Raw genomic sequence first — 18124 nt, 5'->3', positions numbered from 1 at the left:
GGGGAAATGTGATTTTCTCGGCTCCTACAAAAGATAGAAAGCTGAAATTTTTTGACAACATTCCCATCATTAAGGAGCACAATTATAAAACATCAATGGCGGTCGGACTGCTTTTTAGCAGGTTTTAGGCTATTTTTTATATTTTCCAAATTTTCCCCATAACTTTGGTGTTTATGGTCCGATTTTCAAAATTTTTTCAGTTAAAGATATCAAAATTAAATTTCCCGTCATTTGAAGAAAACAACAAAGACGGTCAAGACTGCCTTTTTGCAGGTTTTTGGCTATTTTTATATTTTTCACATTTTTTTCCCCATATCTTTGGTGTTTATGGTCCGATTTTCGAAATTTTTTCAGTTAAAGATATCAAAATTAAATTACCTGTCGTTTGAAGAAGACAACAATGATAGTCAGACTGCCCGTTTGTAGGTTTTTGGCTATTTTTATATGTTTGACGTATTTCCCCATATCTTTGGTGTTTATTAAAACTTTTTCCTGTTTTTTTCTCCAATAAATCTATTCTTGATTTTAATAAATACACTTTAAATCTACTTCTACGTATTCCCATCCACAATTTTTGTGCTTCTAGTTTATAAATTATGGTTGGTCTGTCCGTACGTCCGTCTGTCCTTACGGATAGCTTTTTAGGCATGTTAGAATTGACCTATCAATTTTAAACTTTGCTTGATGACTCCTATAGTATTTAGGTACCATTTTTTTGTAATCATTATCGGAATGTCCATACGTACGTCCGTATAGCAACAAATTTTTATATGATCTAATTATCCAATCGGTCTGATTTTTAAAAGCGAAGCTTTTCTATAATTAGGGTCGGTCCGTCCGTACGTCCGTCCGTAACGGATAGCTTTTTTCGTTTATTTAGACATGTTAGAATTGTCCTATCGATTTTAAATTTTGCGTGGTGATTCCTTTAGTAGTTAGGAAAGATTTAGAAAGCCTAGCAACTCTATAATCATTACCATAATGACCGTACGTCCATTTTAAACATGTTGATTTCTTTACTTTTATAGCAACAAATTTTTATGTGATCTAATTATCCAATCGGTCTGATTTTTGGTATACTGATTCCTGGATCAACAAAGTATAATATAAGCGAAGCCACTTTTTTTTCAGGTGGTTCCCCTCAAAATTCCAAGTGTTTCACGTTAAAATACATGCAGGATATCCCTGTAGGGTAAGGGTTCCCCGCAGCGGTCAATAATAAATAAAGAAAACTACATCCATGCTTATTTAAATTTTTAAAATAAGGTGGGAGGTAGGGGTTTAACGGGTGCTCACTTGGTACTTTGACGAAAAGCACTTTTATAGATATTGTTTACCTGCTAACTGTTCTTGAATGAAAATGCCAATTGTTCCTGTGTAACCTAAAAAGAAAAAACACAAAGAATCTTTAGGCAAAAAAAAATTGGACAAAAAATAAAATTAATTAAAACAGTTTAATTTAACGAGATATGGAGAGAGAGAAAAAAGGCCGCAGGTTTACATATGGTCCTACTTGTTTAAGGTTTACTAACATTTGCCCTACACCTCATCCCCCTCCCCCTATTGGGATAATAAAATACTTATCTGAGGTCTAAACCTCCAGCCAAATTGCTGCAATATCATCATTCTTGAAACCTTAAAAATATTTGTAATAGTTATTTCTCGCATCGTATTATAAATGGCTTTACGCGGATATAAAAATGTAAAATGACTTTGGCACCTCGGGGCTAAAAAAACTGGTTTTAATATTATGCTCGTACATTTTTATATTCGTAGAAAACTGGATGTCATACGATGCTAGACATAGTTTTTTCGTATGGATGAGAACCGGTTCTAATCCACCGGATTAGAATCGGTTTTGAATGTATACGAGAATAGTTATTTCTCGTATCGTATTATAAACGGCACCACGGGGCTAAAAAAACCAGTTTTAATCTTATGATTGTACATTTCTATATTCGTAGAAAACTGGATATAATACGATACGAGAAATAACTATTTTTTTAAACTTTTTGTTCGATTTAGGGATAATATTCCTACCAAGGATTACTCATGCAAAATTTTAGATCAAAATTCGAATTCTAAGTGCCATTTATACATTGATTACGAGATGGTTGCATTGAAAACCCCCCCTTTTTTTAAAGCCTTTTAAAATATTGCTAGAATCCGGAATCCGCAAGAATGCTCCATTTTATGGACGAATTCTTGTAAGACTTAGAATCCGGTCCAAAAATTTGACAGACTGCCATCTCTTATTAAAAAAAAATTCCTAAATTGAAGCAAAATTAACAGAATTATGAGTTTCTGTTTTATATTAGAATTCTCGAAACATTGTGATCGTATTATAGACAGCTGTCCGCTGATATTTAAATAAAAAACTATAAGTATAAAACCAGTTTTGTTAGCCACGAAAAGGCCTAATTTCTTTAGATAAAAAAAACTTGTATTGATATTATTATTTTTATTTTAATATTCATAGACAATTGTCTGTAATACGATGATTTAATGATTTGGCTGTGAACCGGTTCTAATCCAGTAGATATAAATCGGTTTCGAAGCCATACTAGAGTAAGTATACCTGTATACTAACTGCTTAAATTCAGTAGAGTCTTGCTTGTTTCGCCCACTACTTTGATGGGCAACCCAGGAACGTCCTAAATAATAGAATATTTATTATTTCTTGCAACGTATTATGTACAGCTTTCCGAGGATATAAAATGTACAATTATAAAATTAAAACCAATTTTTTTTGTCTCGAGACGCCGAAGACACTGGCTAAAAAATAGTGTTATCAATAGAAAGAACCACTGACACTCACACATCATTCGAATCCAAACTAGAATATGTACCTAATTAAAACTTACACGAATAAGCGAGAAATGGGATTTTTCTTAATATTTAATATTGCTAGGTGAAAACTTAAACTACATGGAGAAGAATTTGCGAGAAGCGCCTAATATTAAAATACCTAAATGAAACTGTTCTTCTACTACAAAATTTTCTTACTTTTGCACTTTCTAATTCTTTTAAAGTTGAAAATGTATGAATATTGAAAAAATCATAAGCGATCAATGAAAATCTAATGAGAAAAGGGGGGGGGGGTTAAAATGTGGTGACTCGTGCTACGACATACCAGCAATTTTATTTTGGATACTACTCCCTTAGTTTTAGAGATAATTGGGTAAAATCTTTTGGGCTGGGTCACTAATAACCCCAAGTTTTGGTACCTTTCAAAAACAAGGCGGCGGGACCGCCGCTCCTGCCGTTCCCCGCCATTTTCCGCCGCTGCCAAATTTTTTTTTTAATTGCATTTCTCGCCGAATTAGGCAATTAGGAATCATTTTAGGTAGGTCAGTAAAACATATTTGAATAAAAAATGGCGGCGGTACCGCAGCTCCTGCCGTCCATCCCCGTTTTCTGCCGCCAAATTTTTTTTATTGCTTCTCTCGCCGAATTAGGCAATTTGGAATCATTTAAGACCATGTTATTTTTTTTTTCCCCTGATAAATTTTTTTCAAATTCTCGTTTATCCAGGTATATCTTAAATTCAGTGCTTCTCCTGTGCTTTTAAAGATATTGAAAAAAATTCTTTTGAGGTAGGTCAGTAAAAAATATTTTTAAAATTCTCGTTTATCTAGATATATCCAGTTTTCCGCCGCCGTCAAATAACAATTTTTTATTGCGTTTCTCGCCGAATTAGGCAATTTGGAATCATTTGAGAACATGTTATTTTTTTCAACAATTTTTCCCCTTACAAGCCATCCTGCGGCGGCAGAAAACGCCGCCATTTTTTATTTAAATATTTTTTACTGACCTACCGTAAAAGATTTTGTTTCAATATCTTTAAAAGCACAGGAGAAGCACTGAATTTAAGAAATGCAAAAAAAAATTTTGGCGGCGGCGGCGGAAAATGACGGCGGGAGCGGCGGTACAGCTGCCATTTCTTATTTAAATATTTTGTACTGACCTACCTAAAAAATTTTGTTTAAATATCTTTGAAAGCTTAGGAGAGGCACTGAATGTAAGATATACCTTGATTAACGAAAATTTGAAAAAATGACTAAGTTCCCTCCGCAGGGTTGATTATAAGGGGAAAAATTTTTGAAAAAAATAACATGATCTCTAATGATTCCAAATTGCCTAATTCGCAGGAAATGCAATAAAAAAAATTTTTTTGGCGGCGACGGAAAATTGCGGTCCAACCACCGTTTTTTTTCGAAAGATACCAAAACTTGGAGTAATTATCTTTAAAACTAAGGGAGTAGCATCCAAAATAAAATTGCTGGTATGTCGTGGCACAAGTCACCACATTTAACCCCCCCCCCCCCCCCCCCCACAGTTATGGAGTCTCGACCATAAAGATTTTTTTATCCAATCTTAACAAGAGAGGTATTTTATCTTAGAAAATTTTTTCAATATTGAAAATTTGAGTACCCCCCCCCCCGACAGCGAACTATGAACTCTGGCCGCAGGGCTCGGCTCCCCAGCCTGCCTAGCTGCAGCGCTCGGCCCCCTTGCCTGCCTAGCCGCAGCGCTCGGCTCCCTAGCCTAAAACCTAACCTAACTTAAAATAGTCGTTGGTAGTCGGGGGGGGGGGGGGTACAAAATTGAAAAAAATTTAAAATCTAGATTTTTCCATGATATTAGATGTATATTCTAGGGTACTACGTCAAACCCTAGATACGTCAAACAGTAGATGCGACAAACGCTAGACAGACGAACCCTAGACACAACATACGCTAGATACGACAAACACTAGAATGCAACAAACACTAGAATATGAAAAACCCTAGATTTTTTCTAAAGGCGACAAACAATAGATACGACAAAGGCTAGAATTAATCCTATTATGTAAAGTAATACGCTTTTTTGTCTGTAGCAATGGATCTCACTAACCGCTAAACCGAAATTGTTCTCCTTAAAGTGAAGCTTCATATGTGTCCAGGGAAGGTTTTTAACTAATTTTGTGGAGGGTATCTACCCCCCCCCCCCCACAAAAAAAAAATAATTTACCTTTTTAAAACTTAAAAAGAAAATGATATAAGCATTTTTGTCTGTAGCAAAGGATCTCATTATCCGCTGAACTGATATGTTTCTTCTTTAAAGTGACGCTTCATATAGGTCCAGAAGGTTTTTAACTAATTTTGTGAAATTTAAATTATATTGCCTATTACTGAATAAAATTATAAGGTGATTATTATTTAAAGTAGTGCCTGTGGTAGGGGTTTGTAGCGAGGTGACAACACACCATTGAAATTTGAATTAGTATTGCCTGCCTTCCCCTATTTTCCCCCAAAATGACCCCAGATGAATCGCTTTACTGATTCAAAGACAAGGACAATAACATATTTTTCTTAGTTAATGGGGTAAATTACATTTAAATAGCATATATTTGAAATAAATTCAATTTTCTACCACGTAGTTTTTAAAATATCAAGACCTGATAATTGTCTTTTTGTGATATATGCAATTTAAAAAGACAATTTTCAAGTCTTGATATTTCAAAAACTATGTGGTAGAAAATTAAAATTTTTTCAAATATATGCCATATAAATGTAGTTTAACCATTTAACCAGGATAAAATATGCGGTTCACTAAATTAAGTTCAAATGCATTTCATGAAACTACCCCTTTTGCATGAGTAATCCTTGGTGGGTCCATTTTCCCTAAATCGAAGAAAAAGTTGGAAAAGTAGTGGCTAACGGCTGGCGGCTCAGCCGTGTAGACATTTGTTGGGTATTTACAAGAGAAATAAGTCACGAAACCTCTCTCCACATAATGCTTTTTCCCGCTCCAAAACGTTTTCAAACGGTTCTAGCCGGTAGTTGCTGGTACTAGAAATCTAAAAAATGTTTTTTTTTTATCATTTCACATGATTTAAAGCAAAAAAGTTTGACAGATTTGCCCTAAAAATAGCTAAAAAACGGCTAAACGGCTGAGCAACCTCCGGGTTTTTGTAAAATGAAAGATATGGCATTCATTTATCATTTGCAATTGGAGGCATTGTTCTAACTTGATTTTTTCATAATTTTTTTTTCATCAAAAAAAAAATCGTCTATTCCGGTCACTTTTTTTACTTTTTTATTATTGTATTTATAACTGTATAATACCCTAATGTTTAATTTGGGTGATCTGGAAGCATAAACAACCTAAATGCATGACCTAAGCTTTAATCATTGCCTTGCCTGTTGTGTGATGTACAATACTAGTCATTTTACTGCTTGTATTATGTCATGTTTTGTTGCCTAAGCTTTTCAACTTGTAAAGACATTAAAAATTTTTCAGACACATTTTTATAGTAATGGGAAGAGTATATCACCCAAGTAACGCCTTAAATATTTGCCTGAAGATGTATCAGCTGCATTTGCTCATGTAAGAAGGGGTTAGAAATACCGCTAGAAGATTTAAAATTCCATATGAAACCCTTGCATCTTTTTTGTATGAGAGGGTTTTTGCGATTTTTGCGCGGTTGGGATTTTTTATGTCAAATCGACTAGGATTAAGCTAGAAAGGTGTTTCAGGTGTCTTAGAAAGCTCTTTGCATGTCCTAACAAAAACTCCCCAGGATATGGGTTCTATCTCCAAGATTTAGAGTACATATCCAAGATTTTGCATTTTCAAAATTCCTGTTGCATAAAATGTGTTGAAATATTAGAGTTAGACCCCATATCATTTCGAGTTAATTGTCAGGCATGTAATTTTGCATCTTTAGACACCTTAACCACCCTTGTAGGTCAATACTAGCCAATTTGAGACAAGAAAAAATGTATCAAAAACTGCTGTCAAAACTGGCAGGATTTTTAAAATCAAAAATTTTTTGGGAAAAAATCACTTTTTTAAAGAAATTCCAAAACTTGTGAATCAGAAATTGACTCTAATTTATGTATAAAGCTTAAAAAAACCTAATCATATAATAAAAAGTACGATTTTTAAAAAAAAAGTTTGCATGAAAAAAATTGATGTTTTTTTGCAATTTTATCGACTTTTTTAAAATGGGGAAAATGTTGTCAAAAAATTGTCTGATCTGCATGCGACTAGTACCGTTAGAAAGCTAATGACCTCAGCTTTCTACTCATAGTTTAAAATGTTAAAAAAAATATTTTAAGGGGGTCTTCCACCCCCTCAAAGTCAACTGAACGAAATAGCCCCACTGGTGGGGTTATTCCAGTATAGGCCAACCACGGCCCTTTAAACCGATTTTTGACCGACTTCTAATTGCGAGATCTTAACGGGACCAAGACAGGCTTCTTTGTTATTGCTATATCTTTCATTTGCACTCTTAAAAACCGGAAAAAGTTTTTGGGAAATTTTCTTTTTTAAGTTGAAGCAAAAAATTTACCGGAATAACCCTGCACTACCCTACCTGCATTAATAGAAATATAAATTTAGTATTAATGTACGAAAAAATGTTTTATAAGTTTAAATTCTAGCGTATGTCGCTTCTAGTGTTTGTCGCACTTTACAAATTCTACTGTTTGTCGCGAAATGGCAAAGTCTACTGTTTGTCGTAGTCTAGCGTTTGACGTATCTATCATTTGTCTGTCTAGCGTTTGACGCATCTACTGTTTGGCTGTCTAGCGTTTGACGCATCTACTGTTTGACGTATCTAGTGTTTGACGTAGTACCATATTCTACAAGAATGACAACATCCATTAAAGTGAAGCACAGAAATGGTAGGACAAATGGACATTAACCCATGTATAGTGTCAAAACTGAACAATCAGAATATAAATGTATAAGAGGATAATCCAAATTGTAAGCAAATTAAATGAAAGACTGCTTGATACAGAATAATGTTTATGGACATACTAACATTTTTAGGACTTGATTATAGAGTTGCTTTGCGTTTTCCCAGGAATCAGTATACCATACATTAGATCAATCAGATAATTAGATCACATAAAAATTTGTTAGTAAAATGTAGAAATCAGCATGTTAAAAATGGATGTACGGACATACCAGTAATGCTTATAGAGTTGCTACGCTTTCTAAATTGTACCTCACTACTAATGGAATCACTATACAAAGTTTGAGATTGATAGGACAATTCTAACATGCCTAAATTAACAAACAAAAAAGCTATCCGTTCTGGACAGATGGACCGACTATAAGGGAGGGAAGTTTGTACACTTAAAGGAAATTAAATTCATTAGGTATCAAATTTTGGGAGGGACGTGTATGCTTATTTTTTTTGTTATCAACCTAATTCTTTTTTGTAAAATCTCTTATGTGACTGAATGTATAGGTAAAACTTAGAAAATTGAATTTTTTAAAAGAAACTTTATCAAAATTACTGAACTAAATAAGCCAGGGTTTCGGATCCGGATCCGCAAGGATCCGCATATTTTTGAGTCCAAGGATCCGGATCCGGATCCTTGGACTCAAAAAAATGCGGAAAAAATAGAAAAATCTACCTAAATTTATATAAAACCTCAGACAATCTCTTGATGAGAGCCAATCTTTAAGATTTAGGGTCAGACTTGAAAATTAAAAGTATTTTTGACTTCAAATTAAAGAATAAATATTTTTGAAAAATTTGGTGATTTAATTTCATTGTCAAGGATCCGGATCCGCACTAACCAAATTTGGAGGATCCAGATCCGCAAAAAATCAATGCGGATCTGAAACCCTGATTAATAAGCATTACACATTTTATTTTGGGACTTTCCTTCATCATTTGCCTTTTGGAGAAAAGACCCCATAAAACTAAAAATAGGAGTTCTAAGCTTAAATTAAAGATAACAAAGAAAAGTTATTTCTCGCATCGTATTATAAACTGCTTTCCGCGGATATAGAATGTACAATTATAAGATTAAAACTTGTTTTTTTAGCCCCGAGGTACCTAAGGGACCAGCTAAAAAAACTGGTTTTAATCTTATGATTGTACATTTTTAAACTCAAAGAAAGCTGGATATAATATAATGTTAGACATAGTTTTTTCATATGGATGAGAACCGGTTCCTATCCACCAGATTCAAATAAATACAAGAAAACTTTTTAAAAATAACTAAACTAGGTAACCTTAACAGATTTGGTTGTAATGAAATGTGTAATGGTAACTTAGTTCAGTTATTTTTAAAAAGTTTTCTTTGAAAAAATCAGGTTTAGGTATATCTTTCAAAATAACTCCTATTTTTAGTGTTGGCTCCACAAGCCCCACGAAGGAAAGACCCAAAATAAAATGTGTAATTTTTAAAGTAACTTTGGCCCTACAGAAGCTTAAATCCAAAATTAGCTCCCTCTAGCTCTAAGGCTTCTCGAGTAAACCCCTCCCCCCCCCCCCCCTGCCCAAATGGTTATTTTCCACATCCTCCTTTAAAGTTTATTGCCAACTACATTCATTTGTGAATTTGTTTTAATCAAATTAATATTTTTCATATGATTTTTGTATCATTTTTTTACGTTCTATATAGGCCCGGCTCGGCACATGGGATAGGAGTCCGAAATTTCCTGTGGATGCCACTAGAGCAAAAAAAAAATGGAAGTTCCTTTGACTTTTCATTTTGGTTTCTAAAAGTGCCTCCATATTTTGTAATAATGAATAGTAATTTATTGCATCGTATTATAGACAGCTTTCCGCTGTTATTAAAATAAAAAATTTTGAGATTAGACCCATAGATGTTAACCAAGAGGGATATAAGGCCCAGGCTTACTTTATTAATTTTATGATTTTTATCCTAATGTTCATGTTGTGATTTTTCACATGCCTGAACGAAAATTCTTTTTTTTTAAGGACCTCTTATTTCCGGTTGTGTTATACTTTTATTATGTAATAATTTTAAAGGGTATAAGGCCAAATCTGCTCGTAATCGCAAGGACGTCCAAGCTTTTTAATATGGTAATGGGTTGTGGTAAAAAATTAGAAGGGGGGGGGGGGGTAATGACATCTATTCTTAATCCGTGAGCAAAATGGTCTAAATATTGAGCTAGACCCTTCAAACTTGGTATATAAGCCTAGTCCTATAGGTATTACATCTAAATGGCAAAAAAAATCCAAAAATTTTATTTTTTGGTATATATTGATGTGGAAACTTACCTTAAATTGTGTTTTCTTAGGGTTTTAACTAAAATACACTGTGTCTATTAATAAGGACATCATTTAAGATGATTCAGCAAGTTGGGGACCGACCCCAGGGGGCTAGGTGAATGGCCCGCAAGGGTTAAGTGCATTTTTTCCAATATACATGTTGTGACACATCAAATTTTAGGTTTTTTTATAGTATGGCTTTAAAACCGATTAATATCCGCTGGTTAAAACCCAGTTGTCAACCCAACTGAAAAAACATGTATGGCATCATATTACAGACAATTTTACACGGAACATTAAAATAAAAATCATAAAATGAATACCAGTTTTGTTAGCCTGGGCCTTCTACCCCACTGGATTAACAAAACAGACAATTTTCCATGAAAATTAAATTAAAATCTAAGATTAGAGCCATTTTTGCCTAAAAATGTCCGGCTACTTATAAAAAGCTTCCATAAAATTTAAAACTCCCATCAGTTCATGTGGTCATGGAAATCTTAAGGTACAGACAAAAAAACCTTACTACTTTATAATACTGGCGGGGCGGCAATGCCCCACTAAGGGCACTTATCCGGCCAAATTACCAGATATCCGGCCGGATAACCGGCCAAATTACTACATATTAAAGTATCTAAAAAGGATATTGTCCCTTTCGTGGCAACGCACCTTAAGGGGTGATTCGTTGACTTTTTAAAATTGCTTTTAATAGGTTATTTTAGGTTAGGTTATGTTATATTTGGTTAGGTGATTATCCCGCAGGGTTAGGCAATTAGCCCCGCAAGGTTAGAGTACCCTGCGAGGAGCTAGAAATAGGGGGAAAGCTACTGTGAAAATACGAATAATCACTCCTTAAGGGGCGTTACCACGCAAGGGACTATACCCGCAAAAAAAAATTCTTCATAAACTGGTGTTTATATTATACTAGCGGCTGCGTCCCTAGTATCTAGGAATATTAGAAGGGACATGAAAGTGCAGAAAAATAACTTAAAACCTTACAACGATTTGTTTATAAAAATTAAACAGTCTAAGACCACTCTGGGACCTATAAGAAGCTTCACTCTAAAGGAGAACCATATCAGTTCAGCGGTTAGCGAGATCCTTCGCTACAGACATAAAAGCTTACTACTTTATATAATATAGAGTGATCAACACAGTTTAATTAAACATGTTATTTTTATTTGATAAGTCCAATACACAGTGTTTCATGTCAAGAACAATCTTCAGTTAGATAAATAAAAATAGTGACTTTTGAAATATGGGTATGAGACATAACTGAGAGTTGAAATTTTTTAATACCTCCTTCCTGGCAGGCACAGGATGCCAGCAAATCTGGTAAGGTTATTCAGGTAAAAAGTAAAAATATTTTTTTACTTAAACAAAGCATCTCATGTTATCTAATACTAAACTATCCTATAATCGTACATCCTCATATGTAATATATGTGTTCAAGTCGATTTCAGGTTCCAGGTATAATCTTGCAAGTCCTGAACCTCCAGGTCTTCATAAATCTTTAAACGGTTCCTGTGACCGCAAATTTTTAATTGAAGATTTCAAATTTTAAACTTTTTTATCTTCATGACATATTAAAAGGGGGGGGGGAAAATGTGGTGACTCGTCACACGACATACCAGCAATTTTATTTTGGATGCTACTCCCTTAGTTTTAGAGATAATTGGATGAAATCTTTTGGGCTGGGTCACTAATTACCCCAACTAGTGGTATCTTTAAAAAAAAACGGCGGCGGGACCGCCGCTCCCGCCGTCCGCCGCCGTTTTCCGCCGCCACCAAAAAATTTTTTTTTATTGCATTTCTCGCCGAATTAGGCAATTTGGAATCATTTGAGACCATGTTATTTTTTTCAAAAATTTTCCCCTTACAAGCAACCCTGCGGGGGGACTTAGTCATTTTTTTCAAATTCTCGTTTATGAAGGTATATCTTAAATACAGTATGCTATTCCTTTAGTTTTAGAGATAATTGGATGAAATCTTTTTGATTGTGTCACTAATTACCCCAAGTTTTGGTATCTTTCAAAAAAAAACAGCGGCGGGACCGCCGCTCCCGCCGGCCGCCGCCGTTTTCCGCCGCCACCATAAAAAAAATTTTTATTGCATTTCTCGCCGAATTAGGCAATTTGGAATCATTTGAGACCATGTTATTTTTTTCAAAAATTTTTCCCCTTACAAGCAACCCTGCGGGGGGACTTAGTCATTTTTTTTCAAATTCTCGTTTATGAAGGTATATCTTAAATACAGTATGCTATTCCTTTAGTTTTAGAGATAATTGGATGAAATCTTTTTGATTGTGTCACTAATTACCCCAAGTTTTGGTATCTTTCAAAAAAAAACAGCGGCGGGACCGCCGCTCCCGCCGGCCGCCGCCGTTTTCCGCCGCCACCATAAAAAAAAATTTTATTGCATTTCTCGCCGAATTAGGCAATTTGGAATCATTTGAGACCATGTTATTTTTTTCAAAAATTTTTCCCCTTACAAGCAACCCTGCGGGGGGACTTAGTCATTTTTTTTCAAATTCTCGTTTATGAAGGTATATCTTAAATACAGTATGCTATTCCTTTAGTTTTAGAGATAATTGGATGAAATCTTTTTGATTGTGTCACTAATTACCCCAAGTTTTGGTATCTTTAAAAAAAAACGGCAGCAGCACCGCCGCTCCCGCCGTCCGCCGCCGTCACGAAATTTTTTTTTATTGCATTTCTCGCTGAATTAGGCAATTTTGAATCATATGAGACCATGTTATTTTTTCAAATTTTTTGGGGGCGGTGGCGGAAAACGACGGCGGCGGATGGCGGGAGCAAGGTTGCTTGTAAGGGGAAATTCTTGTTTCTTGGCTGGCATTTTGAGTGTATGGTTGTCTGAAATGTAGCCCTTTTATAAATTTTGCCAATATTTGGTTAATTCCGAAACACAGGTGAAAATAATAATTTGAAAAGCTAGAAAGGGAGATAGGCTAAGCTTTTCTACAATTCTGGCCGTCCATAACAGATTTTTATTAAAACTATGATATAAGGTAGGAAGTTTTTTTTGTCTGTTGCTTAAGATTTAATGACTACTGACCCGATTGAGTTCTCCATTTTATGGATGGATCTTATAAATCTCTGGATGGTTTTAGGCTATTTAATTTTTTTTTTTTTAATTTTAAGTTTTTTTTAGGCTACTTAGGATACTAGGAGCGCATCCGCTAGTATTTAATGTTGTTAGGTGAAAACTTAAACTACTTAATGCAAAGGAAAAGAATTTGCGAGAAGCGTGTGATTTTAAGATATCTAAATAAAACCAACTAGGTATATTTTCTAGATCTTAACGCCTAAAACATTTATAACTTAACCTTCTTGAAGAAGAATTTGCTTAAAATAATACTAACAACAAATTTACATTAATTAAAAATCAGGCATTCGTGTATTCTTGAACACACAAATATGCGCGCCAATATTTTTTGAAGTAATAAAAAACATAACATTTTTTAGAAGAATACTTTTTTTTTAAATGCTTTTTTTTAATTTGTATCCTATCTTCTTCAATTTACTGATTACAAAAAACAATTTTAAAATTTTTAATCAAAACTACTACTTATTTTTATATGTATTTTTTTCAATCACTAATATTTATCGCCATCGGAGCTGTAGTAAAATCAGCTGTTACCATCGCATGGGACAATTTCTGTGTGATGAATATTCCCTTATGAATGAACAAAAATTCTAGGACTAATTCACCAATGTTGGAAAAATTTATTTTAAAACCCACATGCTGAATAAATTATAATTCCTTTACATAACAATAAAATAATATTTAATATAATATAATATATAAGTGATTGAAGATTGGCGAAAAAAATTTGTTAGAGAAATTTTAGTCGACAGTGAGGGGGGGTTTAGATGAGAGAGTGTTAATTTCCATGAGCGTAATAACAATTGCGAAGGAGCGTAATGAAAATTTACTTATACCGTAATGAATTATATTCCCAAGAGCGTATTAGACAATACTATACAGACAAATACATTATTTAGTACTACCTGTTACTTCACAAAACATTACCTAATACTTAATAATGCATTGAAAACTTCCTTGTTTCGTAATGACGTTTTTTTCCTACTACGTACGGATTGATACTATACATTAATGTGAAGAATATAGAGTATCATCTGATGCTAAAAAAAAAAATTATTTTTAACAGTGTACACGTGTGTTATGTAGTCGATAATTTGGCCACTAGGTGTCTTTTTTTTTCCTAATAGAAGACCTCCAACCGGAGGTTACATCAACAAAGTATGTCACCAGCTATTTGAAAAAGTATAAAGATAGCATTTCTGAGGCGACACAGCAACTGAATCAAGCTGTGTGTGGAGGTTTACAGCTGGTCAGCAACCTATCTATAGTCTTTTCAAAATATGTCCCAAAAAGGTCGTTGTTCGGTAAGATTATACTTCACAGAATCATTTCTGTAGTATATATCCTTTGTATCTTTTCGAAACTTAAAGATAGCTAAGCCATGATGATGAGTTGAATGTCATGTCCTGAGCGTGAGAAGGCGTTGATGGTTGACTCCATTAACATATCGATGATCGCTTGGAAGTCTCTCTGTGATCTCCTAGATGGACCACGACATCGGCTGAGTGGTTGAATTTAAATATCTGTTATATGCTAGTCATATGCTAAACAATTTAAAATACTGGCAGCTGTACAAGCGCTTATCTACACTTTGTAGAAAAATATCGCTTCGCCCCTATTTCACTAAGAGGTGTGTATAGGTCCAGCGGTTGCAGCATAAGCTGATACGCGATTTCTGTCAAAGCTGATGAAAGCTCAATAACAGCTATTTTTTTTGAATTATTAGCGGCTACACCTCCTAGCTTCTAGGAGCTTTATATTCGAAGGGATATGAAAGGGCAGAAAAATAACCTAAAACCATACCTAGACTTATTTATAAACCTAGAATAACCCTAAACCATCTAAGGTTCACTATAAAGAAGAACCATATCGGTTCAGCGGTTAGCGATATACTTCACTTTAGATATGATATATATTTAGAATTCATTTAAATCAACCATCCTTTTATGATTAAATGTTTAGAAATACAATATATTCGGTATATTTACGAATTTTATTGACTGACAAGAAATTGAGCATTATAATTTTTGCTTATGTAGCGTATCCCTTTATGTAAATAGAATAGTATAATAGACAGCTTTCCGCAGATATCAAATGGAAAATTATAAAATTTAAACCAATTTTGATAGCACCGTGGGGCCGAAGGGTCAAGCTATCAAACAGGTATTAATTCTAATTTTTTTTTGAAATTTGTCTGTAATTCGATGCTAAACATAATTTTTTAGTATAGCTGATAACTGGTTCCAATCCAGCGGATATTAATCGATTTCGAAGCAATATTGGAAATGTTATCATTATTGTTAACCTTTCTTCTTTTTCATCTTTCGGAGAAAAGTTTTAGAATTGGATAATTTGGTGCGATCTAATGGGGTACAGGGTGTCAGCTTATACCAACAACGAAATTAATTCAAAAAAAATTATTATTATTTTCAGTTGTCGTTGGGGGTCAACACTAAACGTTTCATCCATTAATTGTAACATACAGAAGGGGTAATTTTGTGTATTATCATTGGAGATGTACACTAATTTACCGTCAAATGTCTTATCCTTTTAGATCCCTGCTTATTACCCTTCCATAAGCTGGTAATCAGTCAAGTTTACCAACTTTGTAATGTATTTTCATTACTGCACTTACAGAAAGTTACAGCCATTTATTTATATACCTAGCGGATGCGTCCCTAGCATCTAAGGGTTCTGTTTTCAAAGGGGAAGAAAAGGGCTACAAAATAGCTTAAAACTACCATAAGACTTATATCTTCACTGTAAAGGAGGACCATATTGGTTAAGCGGTTAGCAAGATCTTTCGCTATAGACAGAAAAAGCCTTCTACTTTATATTATAGGATATATAACAAGGATGAAACCATCTATAGGTAAAAACCTTTTTTGCTTAAAATCTTATTTTAAGCAAGAAAGGTTTTATAACATACAAAATATAAAAAAAATTCAAAAGCTGACGTATATTAGGAGAAACAAAACTCAGATTTTATTGCATTGGTGACGGACTAAGTGAATTGTATTGTAGAAGCTTTTTTTTTAACTTTCAACAATTTATTATCATTAGAATTTATATTTTTAAATAGTATTAGCAGTAGAAGCTTTTTATAATACCTAAAAAAGGACGTCATACTGGCCTACCATTGGTCAATTAAAATTATACTGGCCTGCTATTGGTAATTTAGTCTGTGTATTGGCCTATCATTGGTCATTTGTATTGTGTGACGTCATTTTTTAAAATAAATTATGTATAAAGGGGTACAGAATAGTAAGTTTAAATCTTTCCAAAAAGTTTTGTTAAAATAGCCTATTGCTTTAGAAGATTTTTAGCATTTTTATTTAATTTATTCTGATGAGAAAAAAAGATAACAAGCTTAATTGTAAATTCTGCAAGTGAAATTTAGATTTCATCCCTTCAATCTTGTAATCTTGTAATTTATGATTGTGCATAAAGAAAACAGGGACTGGGATAATACATCGAAAAAAAACTATTTTGACATATAAAAGATTATTTACTTTAAAATATTGCTTTTTAAATACTAGCAGCTGCGCCCTTAGAGGCATCTAGCCGAACGTTAAATGTAAAAATTTACTATAAGAACAGCTGTATACTAAAAATATTTTCTCGGCTGCTAGATGGGTAAGCTATGTTTTTTACGATTTCTCTTGGGAGGTTGATGGTACCCTCCCCCAAAATATTTATGAACCTTCCAAGGACTTATGAGAAGCTACCCTGTCCCAGTCCAGCTGTTATCGATATCTTTCGTTACAGACAAACAAACATCCTGTTACTTTATTATAAGGATTACTATTGATTACAAATGCCGAAGTTATCTAATTGATATGATTTAAGACCGGCAGAAAAGTTGGTGGCAATCTAGGTTTTCCTAATCTAAGTAACATGTCCCAATCCGTGAAAAGCTTCAAAGATAATCTGCTTAGCACATCTGGCTTTTTGTATCATACCATGCACACTGTAAAAATAATTTTAAAAGCCTTTGACATATTTTCTCAGGTCAGGTTTTAAGCTACTCGGCAATACTTCACCTCTCCAACAAAAAACCTCTAATAACTCCACCTTCTATACCATTTCCCCCCTCCACCCCTCCCAAAAAATTAATGTTCTTTTTGAAGGTGTTAAAAATAACAATGTAAAATAATATGGTATAAATATCATCGAATTTAAAAAAAACTTTTTTAGAGTGAATGTTGTTATTTGTAATGGTATAAATGAAACTCTTATCATGCTAAAATACTAAATGGTTGTTGTAATGCAAATAGCCATTACAAAATAGGATTAAATATAAAAGTAGAAGGAAAATAGGTATCCAATGCCTTGAAAAATTAGTCTGTGTTTTATAATACACATTATCTTTTAATTTTGTCTTACAATTTTGACAATTCTAGCTTTGCTAATCTTAAGCTCTATAAATTTTTTTCTATCTGAATTTAATCTGTGTTTTAACTTTTCTTCTTATAAGGTGTAAAAGCTAGCATTAGATAAAAATTGCAAAATAGATTAAATTATAAACTTTAATATCTTTGAGTTAGTTTCTAATTACGTAATTTAATGTATGTTATCTCTTATCATGATTTGATTTTGTGTGTATTAAAATAAGATATATTTTATGTAAAATTGATAACTTAAAGCTACCTGCTTTATTTTCTATCTAGAATTATTCTATGTTTAAGAAATCATCTAACTACAAGCATTGAATGCAGTTTAGTTTAATATTAATTGTCTGTAAATACCAATATCATGATCCTATTATATCACCACCCAAAATAGAATTGGAGATATAGAGGAATAATTCCCAGGATAAGACAATGGCCAATAAAAATTATGTTCATCACCAATGCAGATGATACACAAAAGCCTTCTTGCTGTCTTTATTACACCCTTTCGATTTGGTTCTGCACTTTGAGAACCTCCCTTGGCAAAATTCTTTTGCTAACATACTTTTTAAAGCATTTATAC

The 18124-nt window shown here is 33.6% G+C and overlaps 1 long non-coding RNA gene and 1 other non-coding gene across 2 annotated transcripts; one reads left to right on the top strand and one right to left on the bottom strand.

The window, feature by feature from the left end:
* Positions 1-1580: 1580 nt before the first annotated feature.
* On the bottom strand, positions 1581-2706 carry LOC145312732 (uncharacterized). The gene is made up of 2 exons (XR_013877095.1): positions 2579-2706; positions 1581-1635 (listed from the first exon to the last, which is right to left on the bottom strand). It is a non-coding gene; the product is annotated as an uncharacterized LOC145312732 (long non-coding RNA).
* An 11750-nt stretch (positions 2707-14456) lies between these two features.
* LOC145312902 (small nucleolar RNA U3) lies at positions 14457-14660 on the top strand. The gene has a single exon (XR_013877173.1). It is a non-coding gene; the product is annotated as a small nucleolar RNA U3 (small nucleolar RNA).
* Positions 14661-18124: the final 3464 nt, after the last annotated feature.

Source organism: Acartia tonsa, chromosome 2, assembly GCF_053477335.1.
Source record: "Acartia tonsa isolate MP-2025a chromosome 2, ASM5347733v1, whole genome shotgun sequence".
Classification (NCBI taxonomy): Eukaryota; Metazoa; Arthropoda; class Copepoda; order Calanoida; family Acartiidae; genus Acartia; species Acartia tonsa.
This window is presented reverse-complemented; position numbering and strand designations above follow the sequence as displayed.